Consider the following 16132-nt stretch of genomic DNA (forward strand, 5'->3'; position numbering starts at 1 on the left):
AAGAGAGATGGTCCTTTCCGCCAAGGGAGAGGGGGGCAACCCCAGGCCGGGTGAGAGTCACAGAACCCAGAGCTAGGGCCGCGCTGGGCCGTGAGCACAAATATCGCCATCGTGTTACCCGCGTCCCCTCTGCCCACGCAGATGCGTGGGAACCTGCCGCCCTCGTTGCCCTCCCAGGTGCAGGTCGGGTTCTCAGGGTTCCCTCCCACAGACTCCTGCAGCGGGCGGGGCCTGCGCTCCAGACGCGGCCCGTTTCTGGGGACAGGCGGAGGGCAGCGGGTCACCGGACCCGTTTCTTAACCTCTCGGGTCTCGGGGATCCCAGCTGGGAAGTAAGGGTGAGAAGAACTTCAGCTCGCTCCGGGGTACCCAGGGCCCAACGCGGGAGAGCGAAGCCTGCAGGGCAGGTGCGTCCAGCGCGCGCGAGGGCGGTGCCATCAGGGTTCTTTCCCCGCAGGGCCACGGCCCCTGAGGAGTCCATGAGGTTGCGGTGCTGGTCTCACGGTCCTTCCGGCTAAGTGCAGGCTTTGCGGGGCACCCACCGAGCACAAAACCAGACGGCGGCCGGGGAGCGGGTTGGCGGGGTAGGTGTCTCGGTCGCGGAAGGCTGGAGAGGAGGTGCTTAGGGCGGAGTCCGGCTACAGGACACAGGCACCGGCACAGGTTCCCCGCCCTTTCGCTTGGGTCGGGGGGGGGGGGGGCGGGGCGTGCAAACAGCAGGTCATCGTCTAGGGAAGAGGGCGAGGGAGCGGCAGGGGATGTGAAAACTCACCAGGGATGCGGGGGATCACTGCAACCGAAACCGCGTGTGGAGCGTCCCGCCCGGGGAGAGTGAGCCAGGAGTGCCGACAGAGGGTGACTCGGCTCCCGGGGAGTGCAGTACGGATGGCGGCGCGACGGTGGCGGCGAGGACAGGGCGGCCGGCATCACTTCTGGACCTCTTGGCTAAGTGTGGTATCTGTTCTTATCAGTTTATTTTTTTAATTATTATTATTATTATTATTATTTTTTTTTTTTTTTAGTGATAGACAGGGAGCACAAGTAGGCAGAGAGGCAGGCAGAGAGGGGTGGGGGAAGCAGGCTCCGTCCCGGAGCAGAGAGCCCCATGCGGGACTCCATCCCAGGATCCTGGGATCAGGACCTGAGCCGAAGGCAGCGGCTTAACCCACTGAGCCACCCAGGCACCCCTCTTTTTGAGTTTGTTCATCTCAGTGACGTTTCATTTCCCACCTAGGGTCCTGGCACGCGGGTGTTTTCTGTAGCACAGATTTGGGGCAGCGACGTGTAGCTACTGTGGCCCGAGTGTGCAGAGCCTGACCTTCCAGCCCTGTGGTACCGCCCTTGGTTGATCTGTGTGCTGGTGGCCATCAGGATCGGTTTCTCCACGTGTTTGCTGCCTCTTCTCCAAGTGCTTTCCCTGCTTTCTCCTGGTCCCCTTCTGGACTCAGACGCGCTACCGTTGCACCACGAGGTCCTCCTGGGCCCCTTCTGCCCTTGAGGTGGGCTGGGGCCAAGGGTTCGGAGGAGCAGTTTTTTTGGTAGACCTAGGTAACGTCCTTGTACGTGTGACCCGACCTCCAATCTAGAGGACTCCGATCTGGCTCCTTCAGGAAGCTCTCCACTGGCTCTGCGCGCCCCCTTAACCTTCCGGAACAAAGAACAGGCCACTGAGGTTGTGGGTACAAAGGGCTTCCCCGGGAGGGAAGGAAAATTTGTTCTTCCAGATCTGTGGCCGCTGTTTATCCATTCTGGCGGTCCCCCAGAATCTCTGGGGGTTTCTCGTTTCAATCAGACGCATGCCCCAGGACCGCTATAGGGCAATGGAATTCCAGTCTCGGGGGCCGGGGCGGAGGCTGGTGGACCTCCAAGGCCATGGGCTGGAAGCACTCCTGGGAGCATCTCGGAAGATGCCCCTGAGTCAGCTTCTGAACCAGGCATTCCCTGTGACCATGACAGTGTTGGACGGGCTCCAGGCACAGGTCCCTTCCCCACAGTCCCGGGACTGGCTTTGTGTTCGGCACACACTAGGCACTCAGGACAGTGTACCGATGAGGAAATGAGGGATTCCCCGGTCTTGATTCAGGAGACCACCCAGTCCAGTCGAGAGGCCTTTGGACTCATACCCCAGAATCTGTTGAGAGCCCATGAGACGGAGCCACCTTGCCCTGCTTCCTTCCCCAAACTCGTTGTCCAAATTTGTTTTTAGAGGTGCAGACTGAAGCCCCCCCACCAACCACGAGGCTATGAAAAAGATCTATAGCTTACATAATGATGCTTTCCAGGGAGAGCTAGGTGGCTCCTAGGCCAATTCTAAAAGGGCTTGAGGGCAAGGGGAGGAGACTGGGTTGGTGTGTTTAGGGTGGTGAGTGGAGGGCCTGGGGTAAGAGCACCTGACAGATCCCAGGGGACCTTCTGTGATCCTGCCTTCCATTGGATCAGAGTCTGATGTAATAAGGAGGGTTCCAGCCAGACTGCGGTGGGGGTGGGGGCTTCCTGTTGAAAGGTGAACCTGCCGGCCGAGTTGAGGATATGAATGAGTCTGTGAAGGAAGGGACACGGGGGGGGGGGGTGTGAGGGGGCAATTATGGTAGTATTGCCCATCAGAAGCAAGCGTCCCCTGGGACACTCCGAGGCCCAGATCCTAACTTCCAGGTGGCGGGGCAGGTCAGCCGGATCCAACCATCCCCTCCTTCCCTAATTGCCCTCCGCCCCAGCCACTGTTGCCTCAGACTGCAGTGTCCCGCTTGCCCCCTCCTGTCGACGTGCCCTGAAATTGTGTCTTTAAGCCCCCCTGAGGTGTCAGGCAGCCCTTCCTGCTTCAGCTGGCTTTGTGTTCCACCCAGCCTTCTGATTTATTGACTAGATATCATGTGCTCCCGTTAGGGACACTGAGCCCCATGGGAGAGGCCTTGGGCCTCAAGGGGGTCATGGCCAGGTGGGAGCCACAGCTGTGTGTTCACCTCTCACGGTCCCCTGTGCATGGAAACCTGGGGTTCTGGCCATTTGGGCAAATGTCTTATCCGGGTCCTGAGCCAGATGATCCCTGCTTGAGGTCAGGGAGGAGAAAGGAAGGGCATCTGGCTTCTCTCTACTCCCAGGACCAAGCAATGCCCTGGTGGGTGGTGTCCCAAGTGGTAAAGGTCTGTTGGTTGAGCCAGAGCCCGTGGTGATGGCAGGAGGCCTAGAGTCCCATGCACTGGGACCCGGACCCCAGCTCAGTGGCTGGCAGTTTATGTCCTGCTGGGCAGACCTGTTTCCCCAGGTGAGAAAAGACAAGAGGTTTATCCCCAGGAGCCCTGCTCTGTCCGAGGGTCCGTCCACACTATAGTGCCTGCCGCTCCACGAAGGGGCATCCATTCCCTTGAGAAGGAGTCTCCATATGAGTGACCCGGCAGCCCCCCAACCCCCCCACCATGAATGCCTAGAGGGCAGGAATGAGATCACAGTCACTTCTCAGTGCTGGGCTCCCTGATAGGTGCCCAACCATCATCTGCATGGATGACATGGGTCAATCCCATGGACTCAGAGAATTGAAGGTGGTCAGGTCCATGTGCTGCTGCTGTTGTTGTTGTTTTTCTTCTTTTTTTAATTAAGCTCTTGGCCCAATGTAGGGCTTGAACTCATGACCCTGAGCTCAAGAGTCGCCTGCTCTACTGATGGCCAGCCAAGAACCTCTGCTCTGGTTTGTTTTTTTAGATTTTGTTTTTTAAGAGAGAGGGAGCCCATATGCACACGTGAGTAAGGAGAGAGGCAGAGGGAGAGGATCTCAAGCAGACCCACGCTGGTCCTCTCCATCTCAGGACCCTGAGATCAAGGCCTGAGTCAAAATCAAGAGTCCCACACTGAACCGACTGAGCCACCCAGGTGCTCCCTGCACTTTTTTTTTTTTTTTTTTTGCTCTGCACTTTTTAAAGAAAAATCCAAGGGGTGGTGGTGGTGGCTGGCTGGCTTGGTCGGTAGAGCACCTGAGAGATTATTTGAACTGGGTTCGTGATCCCAGGGTCCAGGGAAGGAGCCCCGCATCGGTCTCTCTGCTCAGCGGAGACCCTGCTTCTCCCCCTCCCTCTGCTCTGCCTGCAGCTACCCCTGCTTGTGCTTGCTCGCTCTGTGTGTGAAATAAATGAATAAAATTTTTAAAAAATTTTTCCAAAAAATGGGGCGCCTGGGTGGCTCAGTGTGTTAATGCCTCTCTCTGTGCCTGCCTCTCGGCCTACTTGTGATCTCTCTGTAAAATAAATAAATAAATAAATATCTTTTAAAAATATTTTTATAAAAAAAAGATATTAAGGGGGCGCCTGGGTGGCCCAGTGGGTTAAGCCGCTGCCTTCGGCTCAGGTCATGATCTCAGGGTCCTGGGATCGAGTCCCGCATCGGGCTCCTTTCTCTCTCTCTCTCTGCCTGCCTCTCTGCCTACTTGTAATCTCTGTCTGTCAAATAAAATAAATAAAATCTTAAAAAAAAAAAAGATATTAAGAAGGAAAGAAAGAAAAGAAAAAGAAAGAAAAAACGGAGCACCTGGGTGGCTCAGTGGGTGGAGCCTGTGCCTTTGGCTCCGGTCATGATCTCGGGGTCCTGGAATCAAGCCCCACGTTGGGCTCTCCGCTCTGTGGGGGGCCTGCTTCCCCCTTTCCCCTGCCTGCCTCTAAGTCTGCCTCTCTGCCTACTTGTGATCTCTCTGTCAAATAAATAAATAAAATTTGAAAAAAAAAAAAAAAAAGGAAAGAGAGGAAAAAACCAGGAATGTTACAAAAATATACGCGTGGTGCCGGTTTAGGATCCAAGGGGTCATCTCAAATTGTGAAGGAAAAATTCACTGGATTACACTGTTCTGCAGAGCAGACACCAAAGGGCTAAAGATTTGGCTGTTGAGAAAGAAGAAGAAAAAGACCTGAGGGAGGATTGAGGAAATCATTTTTAAGGTCATGGTGAAGTCCTTTCTAACTTCCACTCAACATCCAAAAACTTAAAAAAACAAACAAACAAAAAACGGATGAGGGGGCGCCTGGGTGGCTCAGTGGGTTAAAGCCTCTGCCTTCGGCTCAGGTCATGAACCCAGGGTTCTCGGATGGAGCCCAGCATCAGGCTCTCTGTTTGTCAAGGAGGCTGCTGCCTCCTCTCTCTGCCTGCCTCTCTGCCTACTTGTGATCTCTGTGTCAAATAAATAAATTCTTTAAAATTAAAAAATTAAGGAACGGATGAAGAACATGAACTAAAAAACGACTTTCTGTAAGCGTATTTATTTAGCAATCTCTACTCACAACGTGGGGCTCAAATCCAGGACCTGGAGATCAAAGCCGCCCCCCCTCCCGCCCACCCCATAACTTTCTGTGGCACCTTAAGCACCTTAACCATCAGCGAGGCCCAAAGACCGCTCTCGCACAGAAGGAAATATCCAAGGCTTAGAGGACAGACGGACGGCCCGCCCTGTTAAGATGTAAATGACAAGATCCAAGCGCCACCAGTTCACCTAGTCAGAAAGGGGCCAAAGTGCCTGAACAGAGCGTTCCGAGAGCACAGCAACGTGGGGCTCACAGGCAGAAGACACTCGGCCCGACTGGAGAGGCGCACATCCAAACGGCGCCGAGGTACCCTTTTCACCACCCACAAGGAAAGGTCGTCCCCTCGCGCCCCCCGCCCCCGCCCGCCATCCGAACTCCGTGGCCACGCGGAGTTGCTGGCGAGCCTGGGGAGGGAGGTGGCGCCCGAGAAGGTCCGCCGGAATTCTAGGCACTCTGGCGGCGAGAGTGGCGGGGATCACGACGCCGCCGCCGCACGCACGCTGAGGGCACCGGGGCACGGGGTCGGCCTCCGCAGAGCGCAGTTGGCAGGTACTGGGGTCCGTGCGTGTCGCTCCGAGCAAAGTCGCCGCGCCGCAGTGACGCCGAGGCAGCGGGAATTGTTCCGTTCCACGGGTGTCATCCGGGACATCCCGTTGTGGGGTCGCAACCGGCCGGGCCCTGGCCGGAGGACACGGACGCGAGCGGAGCCGTGGCGAGCGGGGAGGGCGTGGGGGTGCGGGCTGAAGAGCCGTCGCCGTCGCGACGCGCCGAGCAGCGGCTGAGCGTGCGGGAGGCAAGACCTCAGGCACCGAAGCGCGGGTGGAGTGCGCGGTCCGTGCTGGGGGCGGGGCGGCGAAAAGGGACCCAAAGTAAGATCTGGCCTTCACGGGCTCCCGGGAGCCCCCAGAGAGCGGCGGCCGCGTCAGCCGTCCCTCCGCGGCCGCCGCCCCTCGCCCCGCGTCTCGGTGCGGGACGCGCGCTCGGCGGGTTGCGGCTCGGGGCTGGAGGCTCGCGGCGGCGGACGGGAGGGCGGAGCCGGGCCGCGGCGGCCGCGCCTCCTCGGGCCGCTGAAGGCGGGCCATGCAGATTCGGAGAGGCTGCTGGGCGAGGGAGAGTCGCGGCCGCCAGGGATACGGGATTTCTGGTTGGGAGGGAGGAGAAGGAAGCCTCTGCCCAAAAGCGTCTGGGGAGGTGGGTGGGACCGTGTACGGCGCAGAGGCAGTCGGGCGAGGAATGAGGGTCTGGGCTGTCACCGTGAGTTGAATATGGCAGATGGGAGGACGGTGGCGGGGCGCGGGCGGTGCCGAGGTATCGCTTCTCGGCCTTTTGGCTAAGATCAAGTGTAGTATCTGTTCTTATCAGTTTAATATCTGATACGTCCTCTATCCGAGGACAATATATTAAATGGATTTTTGGAGCAGGGAGTTGGAATAGGAGCTTGCTCCGTCCACTCCACGCATCGGCCTGGTATTGCAGTACTTCCAGGAACGGTGCACTTTCCCCACGAAGTTGGTTGAAAAAAAAGAGGTGTTTAGTGTGGTAGGTTTTTTGTATCTCACTTGTCTGCTTTTTTTCTTGGTGCTTGTGTGGTTTTGTTTCTTGCTCTTTTTGTTTACTTCTTTTCCTAAAGCTACAGTACTGTAAAAGTGCCTTTTTTCCCTCCTTTACTTGTTCTGGTTTTGTTTTTGTGCCTTTTTTCCCTCCTTTACTTGTTCTGGTTTTGTTTTTGTAACTTTCGTCCTGTTCTGGTTTTCTCCAACCTCATTTTAGGTTTTTTATTGCTTCTGTCTTTTATGCAGGGCGCTTTTTTTTTTTCTTTTATTTTTGCTTTCTTTGGAAGATATATCTTCCTACTCTCTCTCTCTCTCTCTCTCTCTCTTGGTCGCAGTTCTTTTTCTCCGCCTCTTAGACCCTTGGCTTTGGGGTTTCCACATTATTGTCCCTTATAGCCCGCTGCCTTTTCTTGCTCCTGTCATCTGCCTGAGACACTCGTGTCCTTCCCGGTGATTTCAACAGCCACAGTGTCGTTTGCCTGGCTACCTGGCCTCTGTCAGAGTTCTCCGACTCTTGACCTGGTCAATGACCAATGAATGGCTACAGCCCTGTCCACATCCCCTATCACGCTGGCCCATCACCTTCTTCCCTGCCCCGACCTTCCTCAGCCCGTCGGTACCACCTTTCCGTGTCCTTTCACCCCCACCCCACCCCCAATTCCCCAATGTCCTCCCATCCCTCCTGACGGAGAGTAAATTCCCTGCAGGTACCCTCTGTCCCCTTGCCACATCCTTGGGGCCACCTGTGCCTCCGAACGTAGCTGGCCGAAAGCGTACCCACCGGGCTCATGTGGCTCGCCCCAGCTCTCCGTAGGCCAGGGAAAACTAGGCACCGTCAACGTTCGCTACCGGCCATCAAGATGCCCTTAAAGGAAAGGTAAGAATAAAGCATCGTGGGTAATGGTCGGAATGGTAACGTAGCACCCCTACATGTTCCGTTGTTCCGTCCTTTCCAGGTTCTCCACGTCTAAATACCTGCATCCTGGGACACGTTCCAAGTGACCTGCCAGGGTGACTGCTCATCGGCTGTCCCAACCGGCCGGCCTGTGGGATACTGCGTCCGGACCTCCGACCCATCCCGAGCAGGTCTGGCTCACCACCACTCCTTCCGGTTCTCCTTGCGCTTGCCTTGTCAAAATGTTAACAGTCGAAGACATATTTTGGTGACCCTTGCTGAACTGCAGATTCGGGAGTCAGAGAACATTCATCGGGGATAGCGTCATTTGCAGACCTGCGGTGGGAGCTGTCCCTCCGCCAATGGGTCCCACCGACACGGGTTCCTCTGGCCGTGTTCTCCACTGCATTCCACAAAGGCAACGTGGAGCCCGCGGGGATGGGGTCTCCCATGCTGGGGGGTCTGCCTTCAGGAAGGAGGTCTGGGTACTTCTTTGTTACGGCAAAGAGAAAACGGGAGGACGGTGGGTGCCGCGGCACGACCTGTTCCGAGACCGCGGCGTCCCTCTCCCCTCTGGGAGATTGCTTCCTTCCTCCATTTGCAGGTCCTTGTAGACGTTTTGGTCGTAGCCGCCGCGGAGGGAGGAATAAGGGCAGGCAGGCAGGCAGAAATAACGCCTGGGCTGACGACCCAGCAGACGGTGTCCAGACGCACGGAAAGTAAGGTCGCTGAGACCCCGCGGCGTGTCTCCGGTTTTGAGAGAAGGAGAAGCGGCCGCGGAAGCCGGCCCCGCCGCTCACAGCTAGGCCGGGGTGGTCTCCGGTGGGCCGTGGACAGTTTCCCGCGAGGGCGGCCGCCTTAGAAAGAGAACAGCCAGTGATTTTACTGGCCAGATGAGTCTGTTCGGGGATGGCGGAGGCCTCGCAGTCAGGGACGTGCAAGCTAGGGGGAGCCACCAGCAAGTATGAAGAGGCCAAGGGGAGGTCACGTTTTTTGGTTTGTTTGGTTTTTGTACTTCCTTCCTTCCTTCCTTCCTTCCTGCCGTCGTCACTGGAAAGTCAGCTTCGATTTCGATTCACGGAGGATATTGGGGAGGCTTGCTTTGAACACAAGTTCCCGGGAGAAGAGCAAGACTTTGAGGTTGTGGCAGTTTCCCATTCAAAGGCGGGCGGTGGTTAGTGCTTGCTGCTGGGGCAAGAGGGGCTCTAGCCTCCTTTTCCTTACGGGCAAGCGATGACCTCCCTGCTCCAGAAGGTTCTCCCTTGTCAGAATAATGTTTATCTTCCTTCCTGCTGGTCAGGCAGGAGTGCTGTGGGCTTGAGAGCTCCCCTTCCCCAGGCCTTCCCGAGTCCAGCCTCAGCGAGATGTCCTTCCTTTGCGACATCAGCGTGGGGCCGGGCCGCTCTGGGACCGTGGGGAGTCGAGCCGGGAGCGAGGCCCACCCGGTGGTGGGTCACGTGGGAACGGAGACAACAAAGAAGAACGTTGTCCGAACAACAGAATGGACCAAACACGTCCCCTACCCTGTCTAACGGGAGTAACTGCTGCGGGACCGACGGGCAGCTTTGGCTTGGCTCTGGTTTTCCTTTCTCCTGGGTAAGATTCATTCAGGTTCCCAATCACTGAATTCCCCTGACTGCCCGAAAGCATCTGTGGGGCAGCGGGAGATCTTTTCCCTTCTCCCCTTCGAGGTTCTTGGGGTGGGGGTGGGGTGGCTGGGGCTTTGTGACCAAAGACAGATTCACCAGGGAAGAGCAAACAGACGTGGATTTGTGTGTATATCTCACATACACACGGGAGAAGCGGAGGGCTGAAGAACGCTGTGGGGTGGCTAGAACTTGGCCTTATATAGCCCCGTAACCCAAAACGAACAGAAAAAGAAAAAAGAAACAATAAATTTTCAGAGAAGTGACAAGACAGAGTAGAAGGAAGGGCTTAGAGTGTCTAGGGGGGCGCCCGGGCGCACTCTGACACCAGGGACCTAGGATCTATCCTGCGTGGGACGACGGTGCCCGGCAGTCGGGTTGGGTGGGGGTGCGGATCGTCTCGGTGATGGACCTTCTCGTGTCTTCGGTTCCCAAGGACTCTCCCTTGGGGTGCCTTTCAACCCACCGAAAACCATTGGGATTGCAAAACTTCGGGAAGGACTGAGCCCTTGTAACATGCACGAGTTCAGTGGGATCCATCGGTTCGATGTCCTCTGCGGGAAATGGGGCAGATGGACCTAGGGGGACCTTCACGGTTCTACACCAGGATCCCCGACCTAAGGGCCTTTTGGGGAACGTGTTTGCCTGAAGGGGTCGGCTGGCAAAACTCCCCTCCTGCCCTACTGGATGATAATTATCTAGCCAGGCCTCCTCCGGATAAAGCCAGCCGGCTGGAGGAAACATAGCGGGCCCCCCCGCCCCCCGCCAAGGGGACTCCTGTCTCCCACTGTTCATCCTCCTGGTAGATGTAGGGACTAGATTTCTCCCTTGCTCATTTCCCGGGTTAACTGCTGTAACCGGAGCCAACGGCAGTTTGTCTCCCTCGGGACGGGGCCGGAAGGAATGTTCCGGAGCAGCGGCCGAAACTTGCTTCGGGGAGACTCCCCGTCTTCGCTGTCCTGGCGGGGACTGCCTAGTCGCCCTCGTTGGTGGGAGAACACAGCATCTGCTCCTCTGTTGGGGCCCATGAGCTCTGGAACCGGGAACCTTTTCTTCTGCCCTCTGGCGGCCCTCTGCCTCTCCTGTCTCCTCGCTCCTGCTGGAGACTCCTGCTGGAGACTCCTTGGGTGCGGCGGGCCTGACTGGCTTCTGCATCGCCCTCATCCTTGGCGCCTCAGGAACCAGGGCAGGCTCCTTCTCCCCTCGCTGTCAGGGAGCAAAGGAGTGCGCCCACCCCCCACCTCCACCCCGACCCCCGACCCCGCCTGCTCCAGATGCTCCTGATCTCCCCTCCAGCCCGCCAGCCGGCCAGACAGCTGGCCAGCGTCTGGGGTAGAAGCTGCCTCTGGGGAGCTTCCTTCAGGATCCTTCCTGATGGAATCATGACCTGAGCTGAAGGCAGAGGCTTTAACCCACCGAGCCACCCAGGAGCCCCTGAAATTCAACACAGTTGAATTCTAACTAAATTCTAACACAAACTCAGCACCGTTGAGTTTGTGGGTTCCATGAAGATCTATGGGTCTTTTAAGTGACCAGCAGGAAACGTGAAACTCTTACTGTTTCGAGGTCCGCTGAAGGTCAGACCAGCTCCTGTGGTCTCCGTTGCAGTTTGTGAGCAAAGAGATGACGTGACGTGATGGTCCATCTCACGTCCGTCCGTCCCCGGGCGTTCGCAGGCGGCTGTTGAGAGAGCTTTTTCCTCGGTCTTTGGGAACTCGAGACCTGGAAGTTCTGCTTGGACGATGACTGGGAATAAATTCACCGGACACCTAGGTCTCTTCCGAGTAGGACAGCGGGCGAAGTCGTCGACCACTGGATGGAGGCATGTGCAAAAGGATGCTTGTAGTTCTGTGGTTCTTGTTTGAAACATGGCTGGTTTTCTCATGAGGACTCTTCCAGGTTAAGGAAACTGTCTCTCAAGAGGTCTGTTGCTGCTGCCCCTCAGACCAATTTGTTACTTAAACTGTAACCCCTGGAGGATTTTACTAGTCGCCAAGCACATTTAGATATGGCCTTAAGAAAAACGTATACTGGCAACGGGTCTTTGGGGAGAAGGACGATATACGACCGAGAAGCTGGGCAGCTGGGGATGCCCGGCTCGCTCAGGGCAGAATGCCGCCCCTTCACCGAAGCCGGGCAGTCGGGATCGCCTGGCCCGCCCAGGGCGGAGCGCCGCCTGCTTCAGGGAAGCGGAGCACCCGGGAACGCCCCGGTCAGCGCAGGGTGGAACGAAAACCGCCTGCTTCCCTTTTCCCGGATATCGCTCCTTTCCCTTCCCAGAAGTGCTCGTTGTTAGTTAGATGAGTCCTTTGAATGGGCTTGTTTAACTGAAAACTCGATCTCCTCCTTGCTTACCTGCAAGACGAGACTAGAGACTACCGTTTGACCTTCATCGGTCCTTCTGTTGGCTGTTGTTTCTATCTAATAAAAGTGAGACTGCGGAGTTGCTCGCGGCAGCAGGCCTTTTCGACTGTTGTCCCCTGCTCCCAATCTCTGGCAGCTGACTTGGTTGTGCCTAATTCTACTCCCGTCGCCGACTGGAAGCGGCAGTCTGGACTTACGGAGACGCGATAAAGGACTCGCCTGTGAACCGACGGAAGCGGTTCCCTTTTCTCTCCATCTGTGCCCTCTAAGTTTCAAAAGGCCTCAGTAAGTGTTCTTTCTTCGGTGGCAATCGTAGCCATTCGCGTGAGTTCGAGGGGACCTGGTCTCCTTGTAACAGGAGACCATAGGAGACATTGGTAGTTTCACCAAGGCTTTGACTGGGAGGTCATATCTGAGAAACCTGTACAGCCTCAGCTAGGGGCAGACGGCTCTACGGGACTAAGGCTGCCTTTACGGAGCCCAGAGCCGTAGAACCCCTCGGAAACCTTGGCCAAGTACCTCGCTTACGGAGTTCCCAGCTGCCTCGCGTGGTGAGGGAAGAACGTCACGTCCCGGCAGGTGCGGGAACCTCGGGATGCCCCGGGGACCCCGTGAAGAGGAATCTGGCCAAATCGACAGGCAGGACAGGCACGTCGGAGGGCAAGTCCTCGGCCTGGCTCCTGGCCTGGAGTGCCTACTAAAAGTTCAACCTAGGGACTCCTCATCAACGTTTCAGCCAAGCCGATTCGAAGAGATCTGGATGATCGATCGTTATTCTTGCTGAGCGTATGTGAACGATTAGGCCAAGTTTGTTTAAAACCGGACTTGTTTTCAAGTGCTTGAGATACGTCCAGTGGCCCTCCCTGATGAAAAGGGCGGGCTGTTTCAGAGAGAGAAAAATTACGTTTCAGGAGCACACCTTTGTGGATGGTAAATTCTCGATCCGATTGTGTTTGAATGTTTGTTGTTCCCCTAAGCCAGACCCCTTGAGGAGAACGTCGGAGAAAGTCCGGCGATAGCTCGTGGGGTCGGACGGAAAGCTCGTGCTTTCTGTGCTGTCGGGGATAGTCATGGGATCCCGTGGGCCCGTGATGACGTAACCAGCTGGAGAATGAGATCGAGTCCCCGACAACGGCATAACTCAGCGAGCAGCTCGACCCCATTCTATGTGGCTGGGATGACAGAATCGTTCCCTAAAAGCCGGAGCGTACCCGACTCTGTAGGGGTGACGGTGGGCTTGTGGAGATAATGGCTGGGTTGGATGGTGCCCTTGGGGATACCCTCGTCCCTTGGCAAGTCTTCTCCCGCCTTCCAGTGATTCCTTATAATTAGGGCACCGTTAGGGCCGGACCTCAGACATAAAGGGCTCCTCGACGGTTTCACCCCTCCTAGTCCTGTTGTTCCTAGAAGCCCCGCCTGCCGAGGTCCAGTTGCTCGGAAGCCAAGGCGTCAGCCAAGCGCACAACAGCCCTCCCGGTAGAACGGAGCCTCGAAGCTCCCCACGGGACAGTCCCTGACTGTGAGGACTTCACACCAGGTCCCGAGTGTCTCAGAGACCAAAGGCCACCAGTGGACGCTGGGAGGCAGACTTACGACGTACCGGCTTACGCGTATAGATGTGCCTGAGCTGATTCTTGAAGCCCGTCAGACTTTCGGCCCAGCTTCCCTTAGGCCCGGACCCGATCACCGTGCTTCTAGAGAGCGCAGCTGTTCCGAGGTCTCCGGCCGGCCGGGTTTAAAAGATGCCCCTGTCGAAGGCAGCGATGACGGTTGGTTTACCGATGGCAACCGTTTCCTGTCTACACGGGAAGCAGTTCCATGAGAAGCTGGGTGCGTGTGCCACAGTGCTCACTGGTGCCTGGCAATTGCCCAGCCTTGCAAGTTCGTACGTACACGGACTCCGAATATGCTTCCCTGGTCCTACGTGCCCTGGGAGCAATTTGGAAGAAAAGGGGATTGTTATCAAGCCCTAAGTCCCCAATCAAAAAGCCCCGGCCCGAGATGATCAAGCTCCTTGACCGACTGGGCCGCCCAGGTGCCTCCTTGAAATTATTACTCTTCTCAAGGCTGTACACCTGCCCAAGGAAGGAGCTGAAATTCGCCCCAAAGGGCTTCAAGGGATAGGACCTTAGAATCTGAGGGAAAACAGCCCACGGGACCGTGGGGGCGAAGCGGGCAGCACAGAACAGACAGAGGCAGAGTCTTTTGTCCATCTTCACTCCAGCGGAGTCCCTGCATGCAGCCCGTTCAGACCGAGGAATGCGCAGGCCTGGCTTGTTAATAATGAAGGAAGACGCCTTTCTTCCCCAGAATAACCCATGGGAGGTAATACAGGATTCACACCAGGCTACTGATTTGGGTAGAAGAGGCCACGGAGGTGACCAAATCTCTAAGAAAAACTGTCCGTAGATCTGGACTCCCTCGGTGTCTACAGAGGGACCACGGACTTCCTTTTAGGACGCCGATTCAAAAGTTGGTCCTCCGAAATGGAGCAGGCCTTGATACTTTGGCTGCCGTTTAAAGGAGCCCGGCATCAGACGACTGTCTCCTCACAGGACCCGATGGCTAGACTAGAGTCTAGCTCGTGTCCAAGGCTTCCCCCAGGCTGGACAGGCCACGGTGCCATGGGTTTTGGCCAGCATGCAAACCACCATCATCCCAGGCAACCTTCCCAACTAGAAACAGTGCTGGACACGGTCTGCGTCTCATCGGTATGACCGCCGAACACCCGTTCTCGTTCCCTCTTTGGCACCGGACGATGTCGTTTGGCACACGGAAGCTCTTAAGAAGTACACGGTGAAGGCCCTAAATGATTACCCCACCCGGCATTTCTCTGTTAAAAAACTAACGCAGCACAAATGCTTTAAAAACAGGTTTACAAGCTTTGCGCAGTGGCAGTATCGTAGCCAATGAGGTTTGTCCGAGGCGCGAGTATTGCTAATTGAAAACAGGTGTACAAAGTAGCATGCCAGTTAGGTGTTTGAACTAACGTGTGCTGAGCAGAACGACAAAACGCCGTGTGGACGTTCCGGGTTATCGCAGGATGTGTGTGGGTGCCTGACGTGAGTACTGCCATTGGCGCTTTCAACAATCCCTCTCTCTCCTCTAGTGATTGGTTAAATTCCTGGACTGGCAAAGGATTTTTGTCAGCTACGAGAGGACTCTTGTTCGAGCTGCTTTTTCTTTCGGTTACACTAATCTCGTTTGGCTGTTTTCTCCCCTCTCTCTCCAGCTGGCGACGAGGCCCCTTCACTGCGGGAACTTCAAGCCGGCGGAGGAGCCTTCCCACTTCGGGAGATCTCCACACGCAGTCTCCCTTGGATTCAGCTGCCTCTGCCTTTTGTAACTCCCGTTCCCTGTGCGAGCCCGGACTGACCAACGCTGAGCCAGGGGTAGGGATGTCTCTATGCCCCGGTCCAGCAGGAAGAAGTCCCAGAAGATGAGACCTTCCGCCCTCAGAACCGTAAAGATTTATGGGTCTAAACTGTTTACGCGGGGAGGGGGGGGGGAGTGATGTGGGAAACAAAGGCAGAAGAAGAATTATTAAAGTTCCCTACTACCTGTAGCCCGTTGGCAAGTCCCTGAAACAGGCAGAGTGACATTCCCCTAGGGACTCACTGGCCTCGATGTTAATCGATGTTAATCTGCCCTTTTGGTAAGGGCAGAAGGCAACCCTCGCCTGAAACCCTCCCCACCCCCACCAGGATCCTGTAAGTCTACTTTAACCCATAAAGGGCTCTTTATTTCTAAACCCCCCGCAAGGTTCGTGTTGGCAGTCATCCCCCAAGCATATGGCCCACCGATGTACATCGGAAGGGTCTCACCCCGAGGGTTTTGCTAGACGGTAATAGGTAATGACAACAACAGCTCAGCCCCCTGGAGGCCCTGGAAACCTGGCTTCCAAAATTCCTTGGAGACTTAACGCTCTCCGTGACGCCCTCCCAACTTGGAAGTATGTTAATGGGGACACCTCCCCGGGACCCCGCTGGGGCTCTTTCTGCCCAGGGGCCCTGTCCCCGTGCTTTAATAAAACCACCCTTTGGTACGGAATACGTCTCAAGACCTCTTTCTGGCCGCAGGCTTGGAACCCTAACGTTCTCTCCCCCATCATGCCTATACACAGGACTCGGCAGTCAGATGATGTCGGGGGGTGGGTGCTCAGGGCAGAAACCTTTCAACGTAGCTGTACGTTGGAGAGGATGTTGAAAAAGAAGAGAGGAGAGATGCTGCCAAGAAAAACCTCACAGAGCTGTTCGCGTCTTTCCCGCTGGGGGATTTCTCCTAGGAAACGGGGCTGAAGGAGCTCCGGGACTACGGGTACCGGCGTGCATTTCCGTTCGGAGGCGGGAGGGCAGGAAACCAGGAAACGGCGCGCGTGTGGGCGGGACATGCAAAT

At 56.3% G+C, this 16132-nt stretch overlaps 1 long non-coding RNA gene, 1 other non-coding gene and 1 pseudogene across 2 annotated transcripts; all 3 read left to right on the plus strand.

The window, feature by feature from the left end:
- On the plus strand, positions 1-15270 carry LOC106003773. Its single transcript, XR_001176452.2, has 4 exons — positions 1-406; positions 7539-7708; positions 7788-7917; positions 14969-15270. It is a non-coding gene; the product is annotated as an uncharacterized LOC106003773 (long non-coding RNA).
- Positions 6589-6779, plus strand: LOC123392310. The gene has a single exon (XR_006607034.1). It is a non-coding gene; the product is annotated as a U2 spliceosomal RNA (small nuclear RNA).
- Positions 14617-14701, plus strand: LOC123392308 (annotated as a pseudogene).
- Positions 15271-16132: the final 862 nt, after the last annotated feature.

Source organism: Mustela putorius, unplaced genomic scaffold, assembly GCF_011764305.1.
Source record: "Mustela putorius furo isolate JIRA1106 unplaced genomic scaffold, ASM1176430v1.1 tig00000487_pilon_pilon_pilon, whole genome shotgun sequence".
NCBI lineage: Eukaryota > Metazoa > Chordata > Mammalia > Carnivora > Mustelidae > Mustela > Mustela putorius.